At 28.6% G+C, this 25,000-nt stretch overlaps 1 protein-coding gene across 4 annotated transcripts in view; it reads right to left on the reverse strand.

Annotated features, from left to right (window-relative positions):
• p120ctn (adherens junction protein p120) overlaps positions 1-25,000 on the reverse strand; it is a 66,822-nt gene that overhangs the window by 40,879 nt on the left and 943 nt on the right. The gene's annotated exons all lie outside the window — the stretch shown is intronic.

The raw sequence follows: 25,000 nt of genomic DNA on the forward strand, positions 1-25,000 counted from the left end.
TCTAAATTTCCATATGTTATAAATACATTAATGTATTCTATATGGATAAAAGTCATTTTAAGTCCCCAATGGAATAAAAAAATAAATAGATATACATATACATACATACATACATACATACATACATACATACATACATACATACATACATACATATATACATGTAAATTTCTCGTAAGACGACCTCGATATAACACGGTACGAATGAACTATGTTATATAGAGGTGTCTTGTTGCCTGTTATATATCAGTTTTACGTAGTTTCAGTGTTAACGATCGTTACATGGTTTATCACGAATAACGAAGAAAGAGAAGATAAAATGAAAAATAGTGAGATAAAGGGAAATAAAGAGAGACAAAGAAAAAAATAGAGAGAGAGAGAGAGAGAGAAGGAAAGAGAAAGAAAGAGACATCGTTTATCCTAGTAGACTTTAAAGACGTAATAATACGAATGATTATACGAATTGAAGAGATAAAAAAAAAAGAGAAAAAAGAGAGAGAGAGAGAGAGAGAGAGAGAGAGAGAAAGAGAGAAATCAGGTTAAGAAGAATTTGGCACGAATAGTTCCGTGAGCACGAAATTCCGAAAGTAGTCTCGTTACTCGCGAAGATAAAGAAAAAAAAAAAAGAAAAAAAAAAAGGAGAAAGAAAAAGGCGACCGACTGAAGACGATGGCAAACAGAGAAAAAGTCTCCAATTGAATGGTTAAAACGTGGCGAAGCGAATAAAATAAAAAATAAAAAAGAAGAATACAAAAAGAAAAAAAAAGGAAAAAAGGAAGGAAGAAGAGAGAAGAAAAATTTTAAGTAAACGAAACGAAGCGAAAGAGGAAAAAAAGGAAAAGAAATAAGGATTAAGAGATTCAGACTTTAGCGCGACAAAATACAAATTTTTGCAAATCAAAATTCAATTTCTCTTGCAAATCAAGTTTCTTTTCTTTCTTTCTTTCTTTCTTTTTTTTTTTTCCTACGAAGTTCTTTCTCCGCAGGACTTTCGATTTTCTCAAATAAAGGATAGGGAAAAAATATTTCTTTTTTTTTTTTTTTTTTTTTTTTTTCTTTAACTATACACTCGAAATACTAAAATTTCTTAATCGTAGAGAGCTTAACAAAATTATCTGATGTCAGTAAGTATCATCTGATATCTGTAATCATAAAATTTACAGGAAAATCATTTCCCCCCACCCCTACTCCCCTATAAATTACAAAAATATCTCAGACAAAAATTAATTGTCGATATCAAATTCAGGACTGTCTAATGATTATCCATTTAATAAAGGATAAAATTGCTTTGATTTTGTCTTTCAAATTAATCATTATTAATTATGTTTCTTATAATCAACGATTTCTAACCCTTCATAAATACGTCAGCTATAAATAAACGTCTTCAATTTACATTAATTATGCCAACAAATCTTGAAATTTTAAGGAAAATCTATTGTTAATATAAATGAAGCAAAATATCTCAAATTTCATAATAATATATTTCCATTAAGAAAATTCACGAGTATGACTTTTGAAAAGGTTACATTTCAACAGCAAAATCGATATAATTATCTATTTGTATAATTATGAATTATATAAAATAGTATAGTCCTGTAATATCTATTTCAAATATATTCGATTTACGTATCAAATCGATATATTATAAAATCTTCTTAATTTCTTAACAATATTAATTAATTAACATTAAATTGTATTACTTATTATTGAAGTTTAAGAAATAAAAATAAGAAGAAAAAAAAATACAAAGAAAGAGAAAGAGAGAGAGAGAGAGAGAGAGAGAGAGAAAAGAGAACAAGAGAAGAGAAAAAGAAAACTTTGTTCAGGAAAGTTCGATTCGCAAAAGTTCGAACTTGATTTACAAATTGAATATAAATGTGATTCGGAAAAAGTTAATTTTCGTGTGCAAAATTTATACAAAGGTATGAGATAGCATGAGAAAGAGGGAAAAGGAGGAGGAAGAGGAGGAGGAGAAGAAAGAGGAGGAGAAGAAAGAGGAGGAGGGAATCATAGTAGGGAATAGAACGATGAGAGACAAGGATGACGGATGGGGATGGACAGGAGGGGGTGGTAAAGAAATGTAGAGAAATGTCAACGGGGGTCAACGACTCATGAGATTTGATATCTACACCTTGAATTGATAATTTTCACGGGACAGAACGAGATATACGTTTTTGCGCGAATACGTACACGTATACACGTACAAAATAATATACATATATATATATATATATATATATATATATATATATATATATATATATCGCAGCAGATATTTAAAGTAGATATCTATATTTCTTTATACGTATATGTGTACGTCTGTAGATGTATTACGTGTATACGTTTATGTGTATATGTGTATGTATAATGGAAAACAGGACGCAAATTCGAAATGTAGGCCAACGTCGCCCGAAGCTTTATTCCATAATGGTGTCTGGCATATTAAATTTTTTACACGTCATGGGAACGAATATCCGGGAAACGAACGGAAGGAAAGAGTAAAAATGGAAAGGATAAAAAGAAGGAAAGTGGGAAAGGGAGGGGGGAGGGGCGAACAAGGAAATAAAGCAAAAAAAAAAAAAAAATAAATAAATAACATCAGAAGGAATAATAAAAGAGAAGGATAAGATAAAACTCGAACAAAAAAACTACTCATCGGGGCAACGTACTGTTGATGTCCTCAATTAAAGAGAGAGAGAGAGAGAGAGAGAAGGAGGGGGAGGGAAAGGAGGGAGAGCAAAAAATATTTTCATCAGTACAAAGTTGTGTTTTTTCTCATGTGTACGTATTAAAAAAAATTAAAAAATTATAAGAATATATTATGAATATAGGTTGAGATAAGTAATTCGTTATATTAAATAAGTGCAGTCTTAGTTTTTCTTTCTTTCTTTCTTTCTTTTTTTTCTCCTTTTTTTTTTTTAAACGATGAGAAGTAAAAAAATAATAAGAGAGAAAGAGAAGATAAAGAGAGAGATAAGACATTTTGTAAAGCAATTAAATAAATGCGTTTATTCTCGACCATTTCATTTTTCAAATACCTGTCGTTTTTTTTTTTTTTTTTTTTTTTAAATAATGTACACATTTCTTAAATAACTAAAATAATATCGAATAACTATGTCTCTTAATATTTCAAATGTAATTAAGTTTCTTGATTTTATTTCTACACAATTACGTAGAATTCTAAAGAATTCTACATAAACAAGCGCATATTTCTCATGATACAAGTCTACTTTGTACGATGTATCCTTTACTAATTAATCAAAACATTGACTTATCAAACAAACTATATAACTCGTTAATTAAAACAAATAATAATCATATTATAAATATAATAAGTAATAATATAGAAATAATGTGGCTGATAAACGAAGAGAAAAATAAATAAATAATATATATATATATATATATATATATATATATATATATATATATAAAGAGAGAGAGAGAGAGAGAGATAATATTTAGTTTGTGAAAATGGAGAATGAACTAGAGATTGAAAATGATCTCGTACCATACGTAAAATGATATTTCTGAACGAACATGAATTAATGATTTGCAGATCGGATCTAGAGAGATATAAACTCCCTATTCGAATCAAATAAACCATAGATACGTAAATAGATAGAAATGTAACTACACAAATATGTACATATTTTTACTAATACTCACGTTTACGTACGCAAAATTTTCATGAATTATATTCTCAGATATAGGGTAAATAGAGTATAAAAAATAATTTCGAATAAAGTTAGAAATTTCAAATTATTGGATAACCAAGTGAACTCTCCTTTCTCTCTCTCTCTCTCTCTCTCTCTCTCTCTCTCTCTCTCTCTCTCTCTCTCTCTCTCTCTCTGCTATGATAACATAGCAAAGAGACATATCACATTTTACTCTCGTATTTGTAAGAGAACGTTCCTCTCTCTCTCTCTCTCTCTCTCTCTCTCTCTCTCTCTCTCTCTCTCTCTCTCTCTCTCCCTCTCTTTCTCTCTCTGTCTCTATTTGTACACAACTACGTATACATAATACTTATGTACGTACGTACGTAAAATGTTTGCGAAACTACAAATACGAGACATAGGAGAAGTTACCAGGATATATAATATATACTCATATATATATATATACACATAGATACATAGGTATACACACACACACACACACACATATGCATCCATGCATGTATGTATATTTGTATTTGTACGTATGTTCTTAATAGCTACCGCGTGCAAATTACGAATCTTCGGCTGAATTTACAATTATCTCTGTATCACTCTTTATTCTAAACACGCATGCACGTAAGCGTAATTAAAAATACGCATAACGCATTCACTCTCTCTCTCTCTCTCTCTCTCCTCTCTCTCTCCTCTCTCTCTTTCTTTCAATCTCTCTGAAAAATATCGTAATAGAAAAACTATCTTTTACTCTCTTACCTCTTCTCTCTTTTAACCCTTCTCTCTCTCTCTCTCTCTCTCTCTCTCTTCTCTCTTCTCTCTTTTAACCCTTCTTTCTCTCTCTCTTTCTCTTCCTCTTTCAGTTTCTCCCTCTCAATCTCTTTCTCTCTAAACTTCTTTCTCTTTCTCTCTTTCCCTTTCTCTCTTTCTCTTTCTCTCTTTCTCTTTCTTCCTACATCTCTCCTAGACTCTTTCTCTCCCTCTTTTACTTTTTCGAGAAATCGTCTGAAGAATGTCGTGAGTACAACTCGAGGACGTAACGGCGTCGGTTAAAAATGTTTACGTGACTGGAGAAAACCTACTACCTTCCCTCCCAACCAACCAACCCAACCCCCGAAAGAAAAACAGCAAAAAGAGAGGAAAAAGAAAAAAAAAAAAGAAAAAGAAAAAAGAAGCAGTTTTAAAACCATCCCCTTACCTTTTTACTTGCACCCTTGGCACGAGTTATGCGCTCTTTAACAATTAACATACGTCGATATGCTCGTATGTACATTTGTGTAAGTACGTATGTGCGCATTTACGTACGTAGGAAGTTCTTTTCGTCTTTTTATTTTTCCTTTTCTTTTTTCTCCCCCCCCCTTTCCTTTTTCTATTTCCTTCCTTTTTTCTCTTCTTTTCTCTTCTCTTTTCTTTTCTTTTCTTTTCTTTTCTTTTCGTTTCTCGTTGTTAGCATGGGGAAAAAATCTTAACGTAAACCAAGAGAAGAAGTACAATATAATAAAGGGAGCAAAGAAAAATAGAATTATTATTTAAATTAACGCTATCATTTTTAATCGATTAACAGATAATACGTATTCACTTTGTTACAAATTAATTTGTTTTTAATTAAATTATTAATAATTATTGTTTACCTACAATGCAACGATTTATCTTGAAATAAGATGAAAAATCAAAATAAAATAAAATAAATACCATATTATACTCCTGTTATCGATATAATATTCATCCGACAATACTTTTTTTTTTTAATTATTTTTTAGCAAAATAAACATATATATATATATACATATATACTTTTTATTTCGACAAAATAACGATAAAAGCTATGAAATAGGAAAAATAATAAAATAACGTATAAATTCAACGAGTAGATTTATAAATAAAGTTCATTCGTATATATATCGCGTGCCTTCGATGAAAAAATAATTTTCATATATATATATATATATATATATATATATATATATATAAATATAAACATATATATAATATAATAATTTTTGTATATATATATATATATATATATATATATATAAAAATTATTTTTCATCGAAGACACGCGATTTATCTTAAAATAATACAATAATAAAATAAATTTCAAATATTTTATTTATAGATAATACAACTACTCAACCGATACCATTCGTTATAATAATCATAGATACTAACTAATCAATATCGACTGCATTAAAAACCTTTTGAATCAGAAACATTTTGGCGAAAAAAAATTTGTCGACTTGTCGATCGATAAATTTACATGGAAATGAAATCAACAGGCTGTAAAACGAGACGACATATTTTTTTTTTGTGTATGATTGATGAATCAAGGATTGAAAGCCATGAGGAGGAATGAGAGGAAGAGAGAGACAGACAGATAAATAGACAGATAGATAAATAGATAGATAGAAGATAGAAAGAAATAAAGTGATATAAAATATATAGTAAAAATAGTAATAAAATGTATGTAATAGTAGTAATAACAGTAGTAGAAGTAATAGTAGTATCATTAATAGTAACAGTAATAGTAGTAATAGTAGTAATATAGTAATATATGTATATATATACTACTATAATACACATGCATATACGTACGTACCAACGTACATAATTCAGAATTTATATCCATGTTAATAGATTTTTATATCCATTAATTCATTTTTATATCCATGTTAATAGATTCTATTCTATTTTTTTTTCAATATATATTTTCTTCTCAATATATACGTAAATCCATTCGTGAAGTTTCACCACATAGTTTCGTTACACACTCCATATATATATATATAAATATATATATATAAATATATATATATATATGTGTGTGTGTGTGTATGTATATATAAGAGAAGGATTTTCGAATAATTTATCCCTCAGTATAAGCTATTCGTCAAAGCAACGTAACTTTCAAATCCATTTGCCTTGCCACAGCAACCACTAAATCTCCTTGCAAAAACGAGTTTTCCGAAACTTTCTTAAAGGGATGAAGTACGCGTGAACGATTTATTTAACGTTCTATCTATGTCTTAGTCGTAAAAAAAAAAAAAAGAAAAAAAGAGAAAAACAAAAACAACGACAATTACATTCATGATAAATGTCAATTCGCAAATAATTTCTCTCTCTCTCTTTTCGAAATATCATTTGTTAAAAAAAAAAAAAAAACACACAGAATGATATTACGTAATCGTAATATCATTCATAAAATTGTTATATACATATATTCTCTTATTCTTACTTTCTCTCTCCCTCTCTCTCTCTCTCTCTCTCTCTTTCTCTCTCTAAAATATATATTTAGAATTTCATAAAAAATTTTACGATTATAATATTATATATATATATATATATATATATGTATATTTTTTTTCGGAAAAAGAAAGAGAAATTGATAAAATAAAATAAAATAAAAATTATATCATAAACTTATCTATATAAATATATATTTATATATATATATATATATATATATATCTGCGTATATGTGTGAGTCTATGTCTGTGTCTGTATGTACGTATGTGTGTATACAGCTTCTTTATTAAACGCACAATTCATGTCTCGAGGATACGGATAATAAAGCTAACAAAAGAAAAAAAGAAAAAAAAAGAAAAAAAAAAAAGAAAAATACATTAATACGTATATAAACAATGGATAACTATCCCATAACATAAAAATCATGATTAAATATTCTTTATCAAAAATATATGTACATGCAAATAGTATCTATTTATGTATTTGCATAAGCTATCGTCCGTCATTTAATATCATTCATTTATGTTAACATTGATACAATGCATAAATGTGTCGTGAAATTCTAATAAACCTCATATTTACCGTGATCTCCTTTTTTATCTCTTTTCTCTTTCCCACTCCCCCCCCCCCCTCTCTCTCTCTCTCTCTCTCTCTCTCTAACGCATGCGTACAAACATGCGTAGCCACAACTATTATGCAAATGCATCTCAACGTAACAATAAAAACTGGACGACACTGAGGATGAAAACGACACGACGACTACTGTTTCTCCATTTACCAAGAGACAATGGCAAATGAAATGTGTGCCAACAGAATAATAAAAATAACAATAATAATAATTTTAATAATAATAATGATAATATAATGATAGTAGCGAAATATAGAAGGATATCGTACCTTTTATCGTCATTAGAATTTTTGTCATAAAATTATTCTTTCATTTCAACGTGTTATAGTATGTACAATTTATACTTATATTAATTAAAAAAAAAAAATATATATATATATATATTATTTCTATTTATATTTATTTAATCAATATTTTGATCAATTAATGATAAGTATTCAGTAAAATAAATGATCAGTATATATGAATATTTGGTTAAATATTGTAATAATAAATAAATATATATATATATATATATGTGTGTAATAATAAATAAATAAATATATATATACATGTGTATGTATAAATATATTTATAAGAATATAAATAATTAAAAGTAAGTTGCATTAAAATTGTTTTTAAAAGTATTGATCATCTGTTTATAAAATACTAACGTATTATTATATTAACAAATATTTTAATTAAAATACGAAGAATTTATTTTTGTATTAATCATTTCAAGTACAATGAATATCGATCATTTATTTATTTCTAATGCCGTTTTAAAAATACTAATCAGAATAAATGGCATTTGTAAACAATAATTAATCTATATATACAAGCAAGATCTATGTAATGTATAATAGTAATAATAATTATTTATATACATTTATTTTTTTTTTTTTTTTTTTTTTTAATTAATTTTTTATACTTTTTTTTTGTTGAATTCTGCATTAAACATTAATCATTAACCTATTAACATCGTAAGATTTATTAATACGGTATATATCTTTATTTTAATATTTGTTTAAAAATCACATAAACATTTATTAATACATTTAATAAAATTAAATGATGGATAATGATTGAATGATCGATTTCTTTGTCTTTTTCTTTTTCTTTCTCTTTTCAACAAGATTTAAATTAAAATATCTCTTGTAAAATAATTATTCGATAAAAAGGTGGATTAAAATTTTTTTTTATAAAGTATATCGAATAGCATATATCGGCTAATGCATTAAAAGACATATGATACTATTTAAAGAAACAAATCTCATATTACGAATGTAGATATAGATATAGACATAGATTCGTAATATAAAATTCATAATAATTCATTAATTAAACGATGTAATTAGTATGAACTTTTAACGAACGACCGAGCTAAAACCAATTAATAAAATACAAAAACAATATTTTCCGAACTTCAGCTCCATTTTCTTTCTTTCTTTCTTTCTTTCTTTCTTTCTTTCTTTTTTTTCCTTCCTTTTTTTTTTTCTTCTCTTTTTTTTCCTCCTGAATATTCATATATCTTACCCGCTGATATACTAAGTCGATTATAAAGTAACGGCCAAGTGAATACCATCTTTGTTGGAAAAAAAAAAAAAAAAAAAAAAAGAATTGCGAAAAAAAGGAAAAAAGAAAAAAAGAAAAAAAGAAAGTTCTATTGATATAATTTGATAATTAATATGATATTTTAATGAATTATCATGAAGAAAAAAAAAAAAAAAAAAGGAAACTATTAAACCCAAAGTTAATAATTAAAGATATATTAAAGCGTCGAATGTATGATGTAAACAAAAATCATAATACCAATTTTAATTAAACTGATATTTATAACAACTCAAAACGGGAAAATTATATAGGCCGTTAATCAAATAAAATCTGAAATATTACAAAATCTATATACGTGAAAATATTATTACAAGATCTCTATTGTTTAAACAAAAGAATATATTATCTAAAACTTCGAACATTTATTGTATTAAGTGAATTATTATTTTCTTTTTTATTTTATATAATTAATTAATTAAAAAGTACAAAGTATTCCAAAAGAAAATTTGATAATCATTGAACTTTCAATTTAATCGAAAATCATGAGTATATTATTACGCAAAGTAGGATATTCATTCCTTCTTAAATAAAATATTATTTTTAAAACAATCGATTGATGAAATCATAAAACTTTTCATAATATATAATTTCGTTTTTATTGCTTATGGAGAAAAAAAAAAAAAGAAAAAGAAAAAGAAAAGAAAAAAAATAAAAGAAGTTCTCATAAAATTTATAAATCTCAATTAAATTTATAATCAATCAATAAAACATAGATACGGTATTATACATAGATACATATACGTAGTATACGTGTATATAACGTCCAAGTTTCCATGATTTCACACAAATCATATAAATCGATTGGTATGGTCTAGAAAACGACGGTTCGATTCGATCGATTTTACACGTTCGAATTCCAACGTGCTTCTTAATAATTTCTCGACGATGACACCATTTTTAAAATGTCCTTCTCTCTTGCTGACACATTTTTCGAGCTTCGAGAACTCGACTTACAAGTGTTCGAACCGACCGATCGACAATTCGACGTTAAAAATACATTCCGAAGACGATAATGTGTCGGCTAATGGTTGAAGAGCGTGAGAAATATTTATAACGTCAAATGAATAATGAATAATATTCTGCGGGAAAAAAAAAGAAAAAGAAAAAAAGGAAATAAAATTGACACGTACTTAAAACTTGACACATCTTTACATGCATATTCATTAATAATATATCGACTTATATATATTTCTCTATATTTATTTCTTCCGTAATTATTATTATCTTTTTTTTTTTCTTCTTTTTTTTTTTCTTCTTTTTTTTTTTTTTTTATTTCGTTCGCTATAAAAATGAATATATTTTTATAGTAAAAAACATTTGTGCACTTCTCATGGATAAATCTACTATTTTAACTGCTTTATCATCAATTTATATATATATACACACGCACATGTACGTGCACATATATATATATAAACTATTTATATGCCTTTAAATTTTTCGTTAACTGTATTTTCTTATCATATCTATAATATCCTTTTTCTTTTTTCAATTTCTTTTTCGTAAAAAATTTAAATCAATAAACGCTTCGATAATTACGGGAACTTTCAAAGTAACTTGACGAGAGTAGAACGAATGATCGCGTTCGTACTTTCCATTAATTTTAAACGATACGCACATCCACACACAGAGATGCACAAACACGTACACATTTACACAGATCCACGGGCTGAGAGTACCGGCGAATCTCGTTTTTGCTCGGATTCACGAAACGTTCGTAAAACGTGGCTCGAGCGCGAATCGAAAAGTGAATTACGATTACGGATCAAAGCGTATTCGGAAGTATCTCGTGTCTGCCAAAACCGCCCCAGTAATTAAACCTTCGTGTGCTCGGATTTATTTTATCACTCGGTACTTCGGCCAACTCAAAATTAATATTAGTCAGATTCACTCTTACTACTACGTACAATTGAACCATAAAAATAGATAAATAAAGAAACAATATATCAAAAATCCCATATATATATATATATATATATATATATATATATATATTAAAGTTAACAATAAAAATGATTTTTTCATCATTCAAATCTCGTCAAAAATATATATATATATATATATATATATAGATATCGTGTACGTATATATATATATATATATATATACGTACACGATATCTTTCCGATGAATTTATTAAAAGATTAGAAAAAAATCATTAAAATAAAATTTAAAAAATAATACAATACGAAATATTACTCATACCATATATACATATTACATTTAAACGCGTTACGCTCGCTAGTACTATGCTCGTACGATCGATCTAAAATGAAAATAAAAAAAGGAAAAACAAAAGAAATAAATAAATAAATATTTTAATCATTAAAAATCCGTAACAAAAATTAAAAAAACAATGCGATACATAATATTTGCATCTCATAAATACTTAAACATTTTATATTAAAAATAACTATATCTTTCGAACTTTCTTATCGAAAAATCTTATCATCCTTTGTGTAATACAATGTGAAGTTAACGATAAAAAGTAAAAAATAAAAATAAAAATAAAAATAAAAATAAAAATAAAAATAAAAATAAAAATAAAAATAAAAAAGGACGAAGAAAGGAAGAGACGAAAAAAATTTCTTTCGTGTCCCGAGCGTCATCAAAAATTTACAATCATATTAAGCTTGACGAATACAATGCAAAAAATAAACACTATAAATTCGATTAACTCAATAATCGAATTCACTGAATTATACAAATAACGCGAAGTTGGCAACATTAAAAAAAATATAAAAATATGAAAAAAAAAAAAAAAAAGAAGAAAAAAAAGAAAGAAACATTTCTTCGATCGACGTATAATTAGTTGTAAAAGAAGAAGAAAAAGAAAAAGAAAATACAATGTTAGCGTGACGATACGTTAATTCATTAATCGAATTCGATGAGATATGAATCAAAAATATCGATGAAATCGAATCGAACCAGGACCCCATGACGATCGACGAGGAATCTCAATATAGATGTTCTCGATCGATCGATCGATCGATCGATTGATCGAGTCTTTTATAAATACATACATGAGAAGATATCTCGAGTCCTCGTCTGTATGAACGGTAGAAGAGAAACGAGCTTCGTTCGTTTATATTTTCTCTCCCTCCCCCCTCCTCCCTCCCTTTCACCCTTCTTCTCCCCCATCTCTTTTTCTCACTCTCTCTCTCTCTCACTCTCTCTCACTCTCTCACTCTTTCTTTCTTTCTCTTTCTCGCACTCATCTCTTCTACCCTCGCGGCTTTAATTTCCGTGGCCCCCTTCTGTCCGTCTCCCACGAGAAAAAGAAGGACGATACTCCTGAGTGGACGTGCAAGAGAGGTTTGTACATAATACTCACACGAATGCACACAGAAACAGAGCCAAGTTGAACGACGACACGATATGTGTATATATGTATGTGTACGGATATATATATATATATATATATATATATATATATATATATATATATATATATATATATATATATAGACTTAACCACGAGAGTAGATCTCTCGAAGTACACATATATATGTCCAGAGAGAAAGAGAGAGAGAGAGAGAGAGAGAGAGAGAGACAGATAAAAAAGGTGAGTAGAAATTCGAGGGACCATGAAGCAAGGGAGAAAAAGTGAAAGAGGGTGTTCGGAAGGGCGTGTTACACGACAAGAATAAAGAGAGACGGAAGAAAGGGAAAGGAAAAAGAAGAAAAGAGGGCGAGAAAGGAAGGGAAAGAGTGAAGGAGAAAAGGGAAGGGGATTTGGTGGAAGAGGTGGTAGAGGAGGAGGAGGAGGAGGAAGGAATATTACAAAACAACGAGAAGGGTTACGAAGTGCCTCATGTACGGCACTGTAGTCTCTCTCCCTCTCTCTCTCTCTCTCTCCCACACACACACACACACACATACACACACAAAATTACATATATACATACGTACATACTCTTAACTCTACATACTTACACTAACGCATTGCTCTAACTAGTATCGTCCATCGGTGTGTGAATGCTCGTAGACTTTTCTTTTTCTTGTTCTCTTTTTTTTTTTCGAGAGAGAGAGAGAGAGAGAGAGAGAGAGAGAAAATAAAAGAACGCAAACGAGAGAGGATCTCTCTCTGGCCGCAATCTCGTTCTTTCCTTTCCGGTTGCCACGTTCAAGCGTTCCCTTCCTTCTTCTAACCAATATTCTTACGACAGGAAGAAAGAGACAGAAGGTGAGGGAGGGATTGGAGAATGGTAGAGGAGAGAAAAAAAGAGAGAGAGAGAGAGAGAGAGAGAGAGAGAGAGAGAAAGAGAGAGAGATAAGAGCGCACAAGAGCGAACTAGCAGCAACGAACTAGAGACAAGTATTAGTGAATGAATGAACGTACGAAGCGTACGTTCTTACTCCACGTATTTTATGTACACGTTGTATACTCCATACTCCATACTCTCTCTCTCTCTCTCTCTCTCTCTCTCGTACTCTCTCTTTCTCTCTCTCTCTCTCTCTCTCTCTTTCTCTTTCTCACATTTTCGAAGGGTGGAAGAAACGAAGCTTCATGAAAAAAAAATATGAGAGAGAGAGAGAGAGAGAGAGAGAGAGAGAAAGGGATAAAAAAAGCAATGTTCGAAACCCTTCGTACGATACGTGACGCGTTTGAAGAAGTCTCGAAAAACGATCCTTATGAATCCTGCAAGGATTCAAGGATCCCTGAAGGCTATAATTTTCTTTCGATCCTGTTTGCTACTCATCTATTTTTATTTATATTTCTATCCTTCCTTCTCCTTCTTTCACGGTCTTTTGATTTTCTCTTTTTTTCTTTTCCTTTTTCTTTTGACCTTAAATTTTTCTATTATATCGCTATATATCCATTTTGTTGCTATATTTTGCTAGAATATATTTTATATGGAATTTATTATACAATTATATATGTATATAAATATTTATAAAATATATGTAAATATATTTTTAGTTTTTTTTTTTTTTTTTTTTTTTTTCTTTTGATTTCAGTCATTTCACTTCACTTCATTTCATTTCTTTTCCTTTCTTTTCTTTTCTTTTTCCTTTTCCCCTTCCTTTCTTGTAGCTTTTTGTAAAAAAAGTTCTTCGGATGAAAGAAAAAACGCGTTGTTTCTTTCCGTGACAAGCGATACGGGTTAACGAGGTCGTTTGCACGTTAAAGATGTATGTATGTAAGAGAGCAGAGCATGAAAGACGTGCGCATGCGTGCTCCTTAAGCTCTTTCTCTCCCCACCTCACCCCACCCCACCCCACCCCCTCTCCCTCGCTCTTTCTGCAACAAAGAAGTAGAAGCTGAGAAGACGATTCCTTCTTCCGTTTCGTAGGTTTCAAGGGAAAAAAAAGGAAATTATATATATATATATATATATATATATATATATATATATGTGTGTGTGTGTGTGTAAAAATCGTACTAATGTATATACACATATACGTACTTTATATATTATTATTATTATAATATACTATTATAATATAATACTATATATATAAGTGTATGTATGTATGTATATATGTATGTATATATGTATGTATATATGTATGTATATACAAATTAATGAGCTCATAAATATAATCATAAATAGAAATTTACAGCTATCATATATATATATATATATATATCTGTATACGAATAGAATAATGCGAGGTAAATTGAACTGGATATGAAATTGACCGGTGTTCTATTATTGACTTCCGGAGTATGTAGTACACGGAGATGACTAGAGATTATTATATCGAAGCGTTATGTGTTACGAATATCGCTATTAACGTTGTTTATAAAATTTCTTTTGTGACCTTTAAAAAAAAAAGAAAAAAAAAAAGAAAAGAAAAAAAAAAAACTAAAAATATATTATTCACGACGAGAGTAATATCTTAATGTAAACATTACGATAAAATAAATTCTTTCGAATCGTTTATTTATGAAAAAAAGAAAAAAAGAAAAAAAGAAATACTTCTAAGAAATAATATTATTTTATTATATATAATATCAAAAAATGTTATATTTTATAATATTTATTTTAAAATTAAATTATTTACGAACAAATGATAAATTATATAATTATTTTACGTGAAATTATATAATTTTTTAATATTAATTTATAAATAAATAAATAAATATATATATATATATACACACAAATATTATATATAAAAAAATATTACAGAAACAAATATAAAAACGTAAGAAATCGATATACACAAGACCGCTCGGAGGGTCGCCATATTGAAAATAAAAATAAAAATAAAAATAAGAATAAGAATAAAAATAAAACTATAAAAATATTACAGCCATATATATATATATATATATATATATATATATATATATATATTATTTGTCATACTATTTATCATATTTAATTCTAAAAAAAATGTGTTAGACGAGAGCGACGTTTTCAAATACAAAAGCTGACGAATGGGAAAGCGAAAGACGAGATATGTCGACTCGAGTCACTCCTCACCAAACTCTTTCCCTTCCCTTCCCTTTTCGTTTCTCATCTTCTTGCTTCCTCTTGGAAAAGAGAAATACTAGAGAAGAAAATAATTTCCTAGGGCGTTGACGAGTGAGAGAAAACGTTGAACGACGCGTTGAATTTTCTTTCGCAACACTTATACGTAGGAATACACAAAAAACGTATTATTCGAACCGTTCACATGTGAGAAACCTTTTTTCTCCTCCATTTTGACCTCTCTTTATCTTTATCATTCCTTCTTCTCTTATCATTCTCTCTCTCTCTCTCTCTCTCTCTCTCTCTCTCTCTCTCTCTCTTGCTATCTATATATGTATCTCTCTATCTCTTGTAATGTTTTCTCTTTTATGAAAATCTTTTTCCTAATCTATCTTTCTTTTTCTGATTTCTTTCTTTCTCTCTCTCTCTCTCACACACACACACACACACACATCTTCTCCTTTTCTTACTTCATTTCTTTCATCCTCAAACACGTTACTCGTTCATACGTGAAATATTGAAATAATAATCGAGAAATACATGGACTTACGTAATCAATAACGTTATTACTATAGAAATCATCTTAAATATAACACAAATAATAAAAAATATATACATATTTACATATACATATATATATATATATATATATATATATATTCGTGAATATTAAAAAATCATAAAAAAGTAAAAGACATCGAAATATTAGAAAAGCCATTAGTTTCGAATAATAAAATCTATCATATATATATATATATATATATATAAAGACATATGTACATACGTCTGATTTCATAAAAATCGATTCTTATCATTATTTCTATTTTTATTCTATAAGCATTCATTTTAAATCATTTCATATATCCTCGAAAAATTATATTTCCTTTTTAAGAAAATTTTTTCCATTTAATAAATACATACATACATACGGTACATATATACATGCATACATATGTACGTTTTGATTTAATCTAAATTAAAAAGAACCGAAATTACTCTCTTGGATTTCAATCTTCTATCCTCTTATCAACAATGACCAAAGCAATCTCCAACTAAGCTAAGATAGATAAGATAGAAAAACTTTCGAGTAAATTCTAATTAAAAACTACAGGTTGACTCTTCGAATGACTTCTCTCTCGTCGTGGGACTTCCTTCGAAAATAAAAAGCTAGTCCCTCTGGTAAAGGACTGGCATGGGCAGGTGAGAGTGTGTTGAGGAGTAAGGGAGGTGTAAGAGGAAACAATAAGAACGTTGAAATGTCAGAAATATCGTTCTTTTATATATATATATATATATATATATATATATATATATATAACCGGCATAGAACCTGATCGCTTTTTCCCCTCTCTTATTCTTTTCTATTCTTTCTTTTTGCGAAGGGTAAAAAAAAAGAAAAAAGAAAAAAGAAGAAAAAAAGGAACGAAGAAAAGAAAAAAAGAAAACAAAAAGTAAGAATAGGTCCTCCCCCGAGCATCATACGTAGAGCACTGTGCAAGATGACAATCTATTCTCAGTATATCAGTTGAAAAAGAAGAAGAGGTAGAAATAAGAATAAACAAAGAAAGAATAAAATGAAATAAAATAAAGTAAAATGAAGTAAAATAAAATAGAGAGAAAAAAGAAAAAAAAAAAAAAAAAAGAAAAAACAGAAGAGAAAGAAGAGAAACACCTGTGAACGAGAAAATGCCACCACCATTCTGCTTTTGCGTATGGTATCGATTTCAAAGGAAGGTGCGAACACAACGGATATATCTTTTTTTCCAAAGGCGTGGACGCACGCGCATCATCACACTTCCTCGAAAGAATTTACGTACGTACGTGCATATGTATGTACTTACGTATTTATGTATTAATGTATGTATATATATATATATACGTATGTATGTGTGTATGTATGTATGTATTTATATATGTATATACCACGTAACTTTACTGTTCATCGTTTGGACCATTCATATATACATATATACATACATACATACATACATACATACGTACATACATACATACATACATACATACATACATACATACGTACATACATACATACGTACATACATACATACATACATACATACATACATACATCATATATATATATGTACCACCCCCATTTTAAACCATTCATTCAAAAAGACAAACGCTTCCTTTCTTCGATTCTCCCAAAACTGACAATACATTGAGAGGAGGATTTGCTTTGGCTTTTTCTAATGCCTCTCTATGATCTATTTCTTTTGTTTTATGTGTGTGTATGTGTATGTGTGTGTATTCGTTAAAGAAAAATTATTTTCCCGTGAAATGGTTGATATTTATTACACACACACACACATACATATATATACACACACACACGCACATATCAAAGTTACGCCATACTAAGTTCTACTTAGTTTAATACTTTTGTAAGGAAATATATCAAGTTACATAACTTTGAGATGATATAATTTTCCTTTTCTTTTCTTTTCTTTTCTTTTTCTAAAAGCAACAGAAAAACTTTAACTATTGTATTATAATAGTATAATATTATATATAATACTAGTTGATTAAGATTGTAATATAATATTAAAGTATTACTCATGAATTATTTTATATAATGTTATATTATAATAATAATTATAATATTATAATGTAGTAATATAGTATTAATCATACTATATAATATTATTACCTTATTATTATTATTAAATTATAATACTAGATATAATATAATATAATTAAAATAATACCATAATATTATAATCCAAAATATTGCTTTAAAGCATGTAACATCGATTTATTCGGGAATGATATCTCTCGTAAGAAAAAAAAAAAAAAAGAAAAAGAAAAAGAAAAAAAAGAGAAAAGAAAAAGAAAAAGAAAGAAAATATAATTCTACACTTTCGACTTATTTCTTCATGCAGATTCAATCCCCTTTTCCATTTGCATTATCAAATCGGAAACACCGTGTATATCCGCCATTAGAACGTAACAGCTAATTTATTATATGAACGAACACATCTATTCGTAATAATCCAAGAAATTTATTATAATTGATAATTACAACAAATTATTTCGAGATAAAAAAAAAAAAAAAAAAAAAAAAGAGAGAGAAAAAAAGAGAATAAAAATAAAATTCCCATTTCAAGAATCATCTTCCATATTTCTTTCGTCCCCCTTAGGAGATTCCTCCTGCATTTTTTGCACTCCTCGGGAAAACATTTTACTAAAAGGATTAAAGAAAAAAAAGAAAAAAAAAAGAAAAAAAAAAAAAATAAGAAAAAAGGAAAAAGAAAAAAAGTAAGAAAAGAAAAAAAAGAGGGTGTGTCGGTTCTCGTAGAGAGGGAAGGGGGGATAAAAGGGTAAGAGGAAGGAAGCAGGCTTTTCGCGATTTATTTTTTTTTTTTTTTTCTGGACGCTTTTTCGGATGTTCGCGGTATTTAAAGGCCTAATTATCGCCGCTCGTTACTTCGAGACTCATAATTTGGCTCTTCGTCTCTCGTAAAAGTACTGGGCGTCTCGTTTTTACGCTAGGACCGACTACTACTTTCTCCGTCTCTCCCTCCCTCCCTCCCTCTCCCTCTCTTCCCTGTTCTATATATTTTCAAATTACACGTCACCTCTCACGATGTACCGCTGCTTGAACGATTCTACCGTTTTAATGTGATAGTAGTAGTATTAGTAGTAATAGTAATAGTAATAGTAGTAGTAGTAGTAGTAGTAGTAGTAGTAGTAATAGTAGTAGTAGTAGTAGTAGTAATAGTAATAGTCACTATGCTATCTCTATTTCTTTATCTCTTCGTCTTTCTGTTTACGTATAACGAATAAAACGTAGAAACTCGAGATACCGTTATCCGGTATAGGAAAGTTTGCGGTATTCAAAGGAAAAAAAAATTGGGAAAAAAAAAAAAAAAGAAAAATCTATCGAATTATACATATTGAAATTATATATATTGAAAAACATAAAAAAAAATATGAATATATAATGCATAAGAACGATTTAACAAGTATGACGCAATGTATAATAGATAGATAGATTTTTTATTATAGGCTTAACGTAAGCCAATAGAATTGATACTAAAAATAGATAAATTCGTAACTGAAAGTAAAGCTAATAATACAAGGTGAGGTATCCATCTTGTACAAAAAAAAATAGAATGCATATGTGCGTTCAATATAAGTTCTAAATTGTGCATTTTATGGAGAAAAGAAAGAAAAAGGAAAAAAAAAGAAAAAAAAGAAACTTTTATATAAAAGTTAGAAGGTTACCAATTAAATTGCTCATAACTGAACAATGTTTATCTAATTGATATCTTAGATTATATTTAATACCCTAACTCGAGATTAGTTGAAGGAGATTTTCGAGTAACTCCGATAACAAAATAACTTTATTGTAATGTATGACAAATAAATTTTTATCAATCCTTTTTCTTTTCTTTTCTTTTTTTTTTTCTTTCCTTTAATAAATTTATCACGACATAATGTAATAAATTTTAGATCAATAAAAATTAATACCCTTCGACGATAGTAAGAGATATGATGGATCCAAAAAGAGAAAAGAACTATAATAAAAAACGATAATATATAGAATAAGTATAATAATTGTATAATGTGCTTGAAATAATAAGAACAAATTCGAGTACAAATAAAAACGATAAAAGTAAAGAAAAGTAAATGACGAACAAGGATAGGAACGATTATCCCTACGACGAAGATAAAGACCAAAGTTATTTAAATTTTATAACTTATCCATCATCCGTTTGTAGATATTCTCTTGCCTGATCTACATTTTGTTTTTCTTATTTAACATAAACAGAAAGCTAACAGAGAAAGAAAAAGAGAGAGAGAGAGAGAGAGAGAGAAATATAAAAAGAAAAAGATAATCGAAAAGCTTAAAGCTTAAGCGCCGGGTTCAACAACTCGATGCAAATTCGTGGCCAATCGCAATTAATCGTAATGCGAAGATGAAGTTTTAGCGAGTTTATTGTATGCCAGCACTCCTCGAGTACTAATAAATCACGGGAAGGAGATCGAGCAAGGTTCTTTCGGTCTTTCGATCAATAAAGCTCCTTCAAAATTTATAAAATTCGTTTTTTTTTTTTTCCATAAGCATTCATTCTCTCCCACTAGAATAAATAGAGAGAAAAATAGAGAGAGAGAGAGAGAGAGAGAGAGAGAGAGAGAGAGAGAGAGAGAGAGAGAGAGAGAGAGAGAGAGAGAGAGAAAGGAAGGAAGGGGAGAAAGAGAAAGAAAATGATAAAGAAGAGAGAAAGAGTGGAGGGGAAAGGGACAGGAGGTTTGCTTATGTATATATTCTCGATCTCGATCCTTTCATCGTAGGAATGAAAAAAAGAAAAACGCACACGTCGGGTCTTTCGTAAATTATACACTCGGTCATTACTACTGTGTAAACATCGTTGCACCAGGGGGATACTCCCTCTCTAACGTATGTCCTCCGTTCAGATCGAGACTCGATAACTATCGTTGCGAGAAAACGAAAAGTTCGTTTTCGGTGTCATCGTCAAATTAGCACGCTCGACATTTTCAAAATAGACTTCTCGAATCTATATTCTATACAGATTCTATCTAAATATATATATATATATATATATATATATATATATATATATATGTGTGTGTGTATGTGTGTAGAGAGAGAAAAAAAAACCAATACTATATAAAATATATTACACATGTACATATATATATATATATAAAAATTTGTAATATCTAGAATTTATATAAATGCACACATGCAAAGGGAATTTAATAAAAGTCACATAATTTTCTAATTCTGTGGGTCGATCGATTAAATCTACGATTAAAATAATAACTACCGTTTAATTGAAAGTTCAACGTCAAAGTTCAAAGGTTAATCGTTACTCACTTCTCATATACATTGATACATATATATATATATATATATATATATATATATATACACATATAGTTATGTACTTGCAATTGTTAAACTTTGTATTCGTATATATGTATATGGTCTATATATGAAGATTGTAGATCGACATATCGTATCAATGGTCGCCGCGCAGTCGTATTCCTTCTCCATTTGTACAGCTGAAAATGAAAGATAGACGGAACACAAACGTGTGGACTCAGCTCATTGATCGAACTGTCAATGATTGGGAACACCGATAATTCTTAGTCGATTTCGAGAGTCCGACTTTCGACAGGTTTTCTTGTCGGCGATTGTCAAAAGATAAAATTGATTGCGCTATAAACATACTTACATACATACATACATGCGAACACACACGCACACGCACACCCATTTTATATGTATATTATACATATATATATATATATATATATATATGTATGTATGTATGTATATGTATATATTATGTGTATATTATATATATTATATATACTATTGACCTTTTCCCCTCCCACGAAATTATCGAATGTCAAAATAACAAAAAATCTTTTCTTGAAATTTTCTTTCATTCTTTCTTTCTTTCTTTTTTTTTTTTTTTCTTTCTTTATTCTTACAGTCAAACGAAAATATCTTATCGAGGTTTAATCAATACGCTTTTATCAGTGACCAAAGCTAAATATCTCATCACTGAAAGCGACACCTCAAGTTCGATGAATTTCCGTGATACAAATTTTTGTATTACAATGAAAATGTAAAAACCATTGTAAAATATACGCGAAAATATCCAGATGATGGAAGGGAGAGAAGAAAGAAAGAAATAAATAAATAAGTAAATAAAAAAAAAAAAAAAAAAAAAAAGAAAGAACAAATAAAAAAGAGATCGTTTTTTACGTACAGATTTTTCTACTGTTCAATTTCATTTAATTTCTCTGTGCCATTTGTACTATGACGTTTGTGTGCTTTTTTTTTTTTTAACGTTTGTACCATTGCGCTTTACATTGAATTTAATACTATTCTTCCTCTTACATTTTAACTAAAATATCTTTTTCTCCCACCGTTTTTATTTCATCATTATGTCCCTATACCGTATACATTTCATCTTGAAACAATTTCTATTATTACGCGTTTGGACATTTTCAAAAATTTTCCCATTATATACTATTTGCCCTTGTACGCTCACAGTCATAATCCTTTCGTGGTCGTCCATCAAAGAATATAATAAAAATAGTTGATAGTGTCTCGTATAAGACCGAACAAAAATAACCGGCATCTAACGAACGAAATCTAATTACGGAAATAATTAGAAAATGATGAAAAGAGAAAGAAAGAAAGAAAGAAAGAAAGAAATAAAGAAAGAAAGAAAGAAAGGGATGGAAGGAAAGAGGAAGAAAGAAAAAGGAAGAAAAGCAAAGAGTAAAAAACGAGAAAAGCAAGTGAACTAAAGTTAGAAAGAGTTAGTTATAGAGATGGAGAGAGAAAGATAGAAAGAGAGATAGATAAAGATAGAGATAGATAGAGAGAGAAACGCCAATAAAACCACAAGAATCTTCCTCAATCGGATTACTGCTTAAGAGACGAGATCCTAGTCAGTTCTTGTTCTCCTTAACAGTTTTATAGTCGCTCCTGTAAACTGTATTATCCCCGTCTGGAATTTCTTTTCCCATTTTTCTTTCTTTCTTTCTCTCTCTTTCTCTCTCTCTCTCTCTCTCCCTCACACACAGACACACACAAATTTTCTCGCTCCAAAGAGAATATATCTCTTCTTAAGAGTTTCGGGCACTACTATGTCACGAACTTTAAATAACATCGTTAAGAGTGCGAACGTTATACACGCCTTTTCTCCTAGGTCGATATATATATATATATATATATATATATATATATATATATCAGCATCTAAAACTTTGCAAGCAATTCGAAAGAAAAACAAAGACGAAACTCCCTACAAGTTTAGAATACCATATTATTATTTAGTCTTCGAGTTTGTTGTCTCTGATAAACGTTCGAATACAATTAATTCTCTGTTCAAATTAATAATCTCCAAGTCGTTAGAATCTTTCAGTCTAATCGATCAACAAAAAACTTTCTCGATCCTCTGTCTTCTCAACTATCCCTCACTTTTCGTTGAATATTTAATTCATTCAAATATCAGAGATATATATGATAAACAATATATATGCATGTATGTATGTATGTATGTATGTATGTATGTATCTATGTATGTATGTATATGTATGTATGTATATATATGTATGCAGACAATAGTTTATGATGATAGAATTTTCAACGTTGATTTATTCGAGGAAAAAGAAAAAAGAAAAAAAGAAACAAACAAAAATGTCACTTAAAATTATCGATCTATTTTCTCATGTGAATTCTATCTCCTTTGTAAACATAATTGAAAACAGTCTATATAAACTTCAGAATTATATATATATATATATATATATATATATATATATATAATCATGTGAATATATGTAAAAACGATCTCTTTTTTACTTGTTTTTTTTTATTTACTTATTTATATTATATGTGAATATGTATAAATACGTGAATATTAACAAAATCAAAGTGATCCCTAGAAAATAAGTATAATATCATAATTATGTGTCCTAGTTGCACCGTCTAATGAACGATAAATTATCAACACAGAATTACTTTCTAATTAAACACAATGAAAGAATTCTTTTGTCGATTATTATCAGATTGAATTTAAAAACTACATATATATATATATATATATATATATATACATCGGTGTATATTATATGAGTTCGCTGCCATTTTATTCGCCTGTGCAGTTCACGTCGGCTTCAAGGTCACCTTGCTAACGTAAATCAGTCACGTCAACATGTTTCGAAATAGTTTCTCTCTTTGATCGGGCCCCTCGAAACATTTTATTCGATTAAACATTATTATCTTTTAATTTCCCCAAAATATCTATAACATTCGTATTGATATATAATCTACGAATGAATCTAATAAATTATGACACTCGAATAAATTGTTATTAACAATAACAAACGTAACTGTTCACGATTAGAAAAATTGCGTAGCAAGTATACGCATGGATATATACATATATACATATATATATATATATATATGTATATTTTATAACAAACACATTTGTCATAGGTATTCTCAAGAACGTAATATCATGATGATAATATATGACGCAATATATAAATGAGAAACATAACCAGATGTAACCTTGAATGATATGTATTTAAAAAGAAAAAGAAAAAAGAAGAAGGAAAACATTTCTACGTACGTGATAAGATTGTCGTGTGGATCGTTGTTTCGATGATAGTAAAAGCATATTTAAGGAAAGACAATTATCGAATCAGAAGAACGAAGCTTGTTACGTAGTAACTTGTGTAACGTATTATAACGTAGTAACGTAGTAGTAGTAGTAGTAGTAGTAGTAGTAGTAGTAGTAGTAGTAGTAGTAGTAGTAGTAGTAGTAGTAGTAGTAGTAGTAGTAGTAGTAGTAGTAGTAGTAGTAGTAGTAGTAGTAGTAGTAGTAGTAGTAGTAGTAGTAGTAGTAGTAGTAGTAGTA

This window comes from Vespa mandarinia, chromosome 14, assembly GCF_050613455.1.
Source record: "Vespa mandarinia isolate Hongniang chromosome 14, ASM5061345v1, whole genome shotgun sequence".
NCBI classification, from domain to species: domain Eukaryota; kingdom Metazoa; phylum Arthropoda; class Insecta; order Hymenoptera; family Vespidae; genus Vespa; species Vespa mandarinia.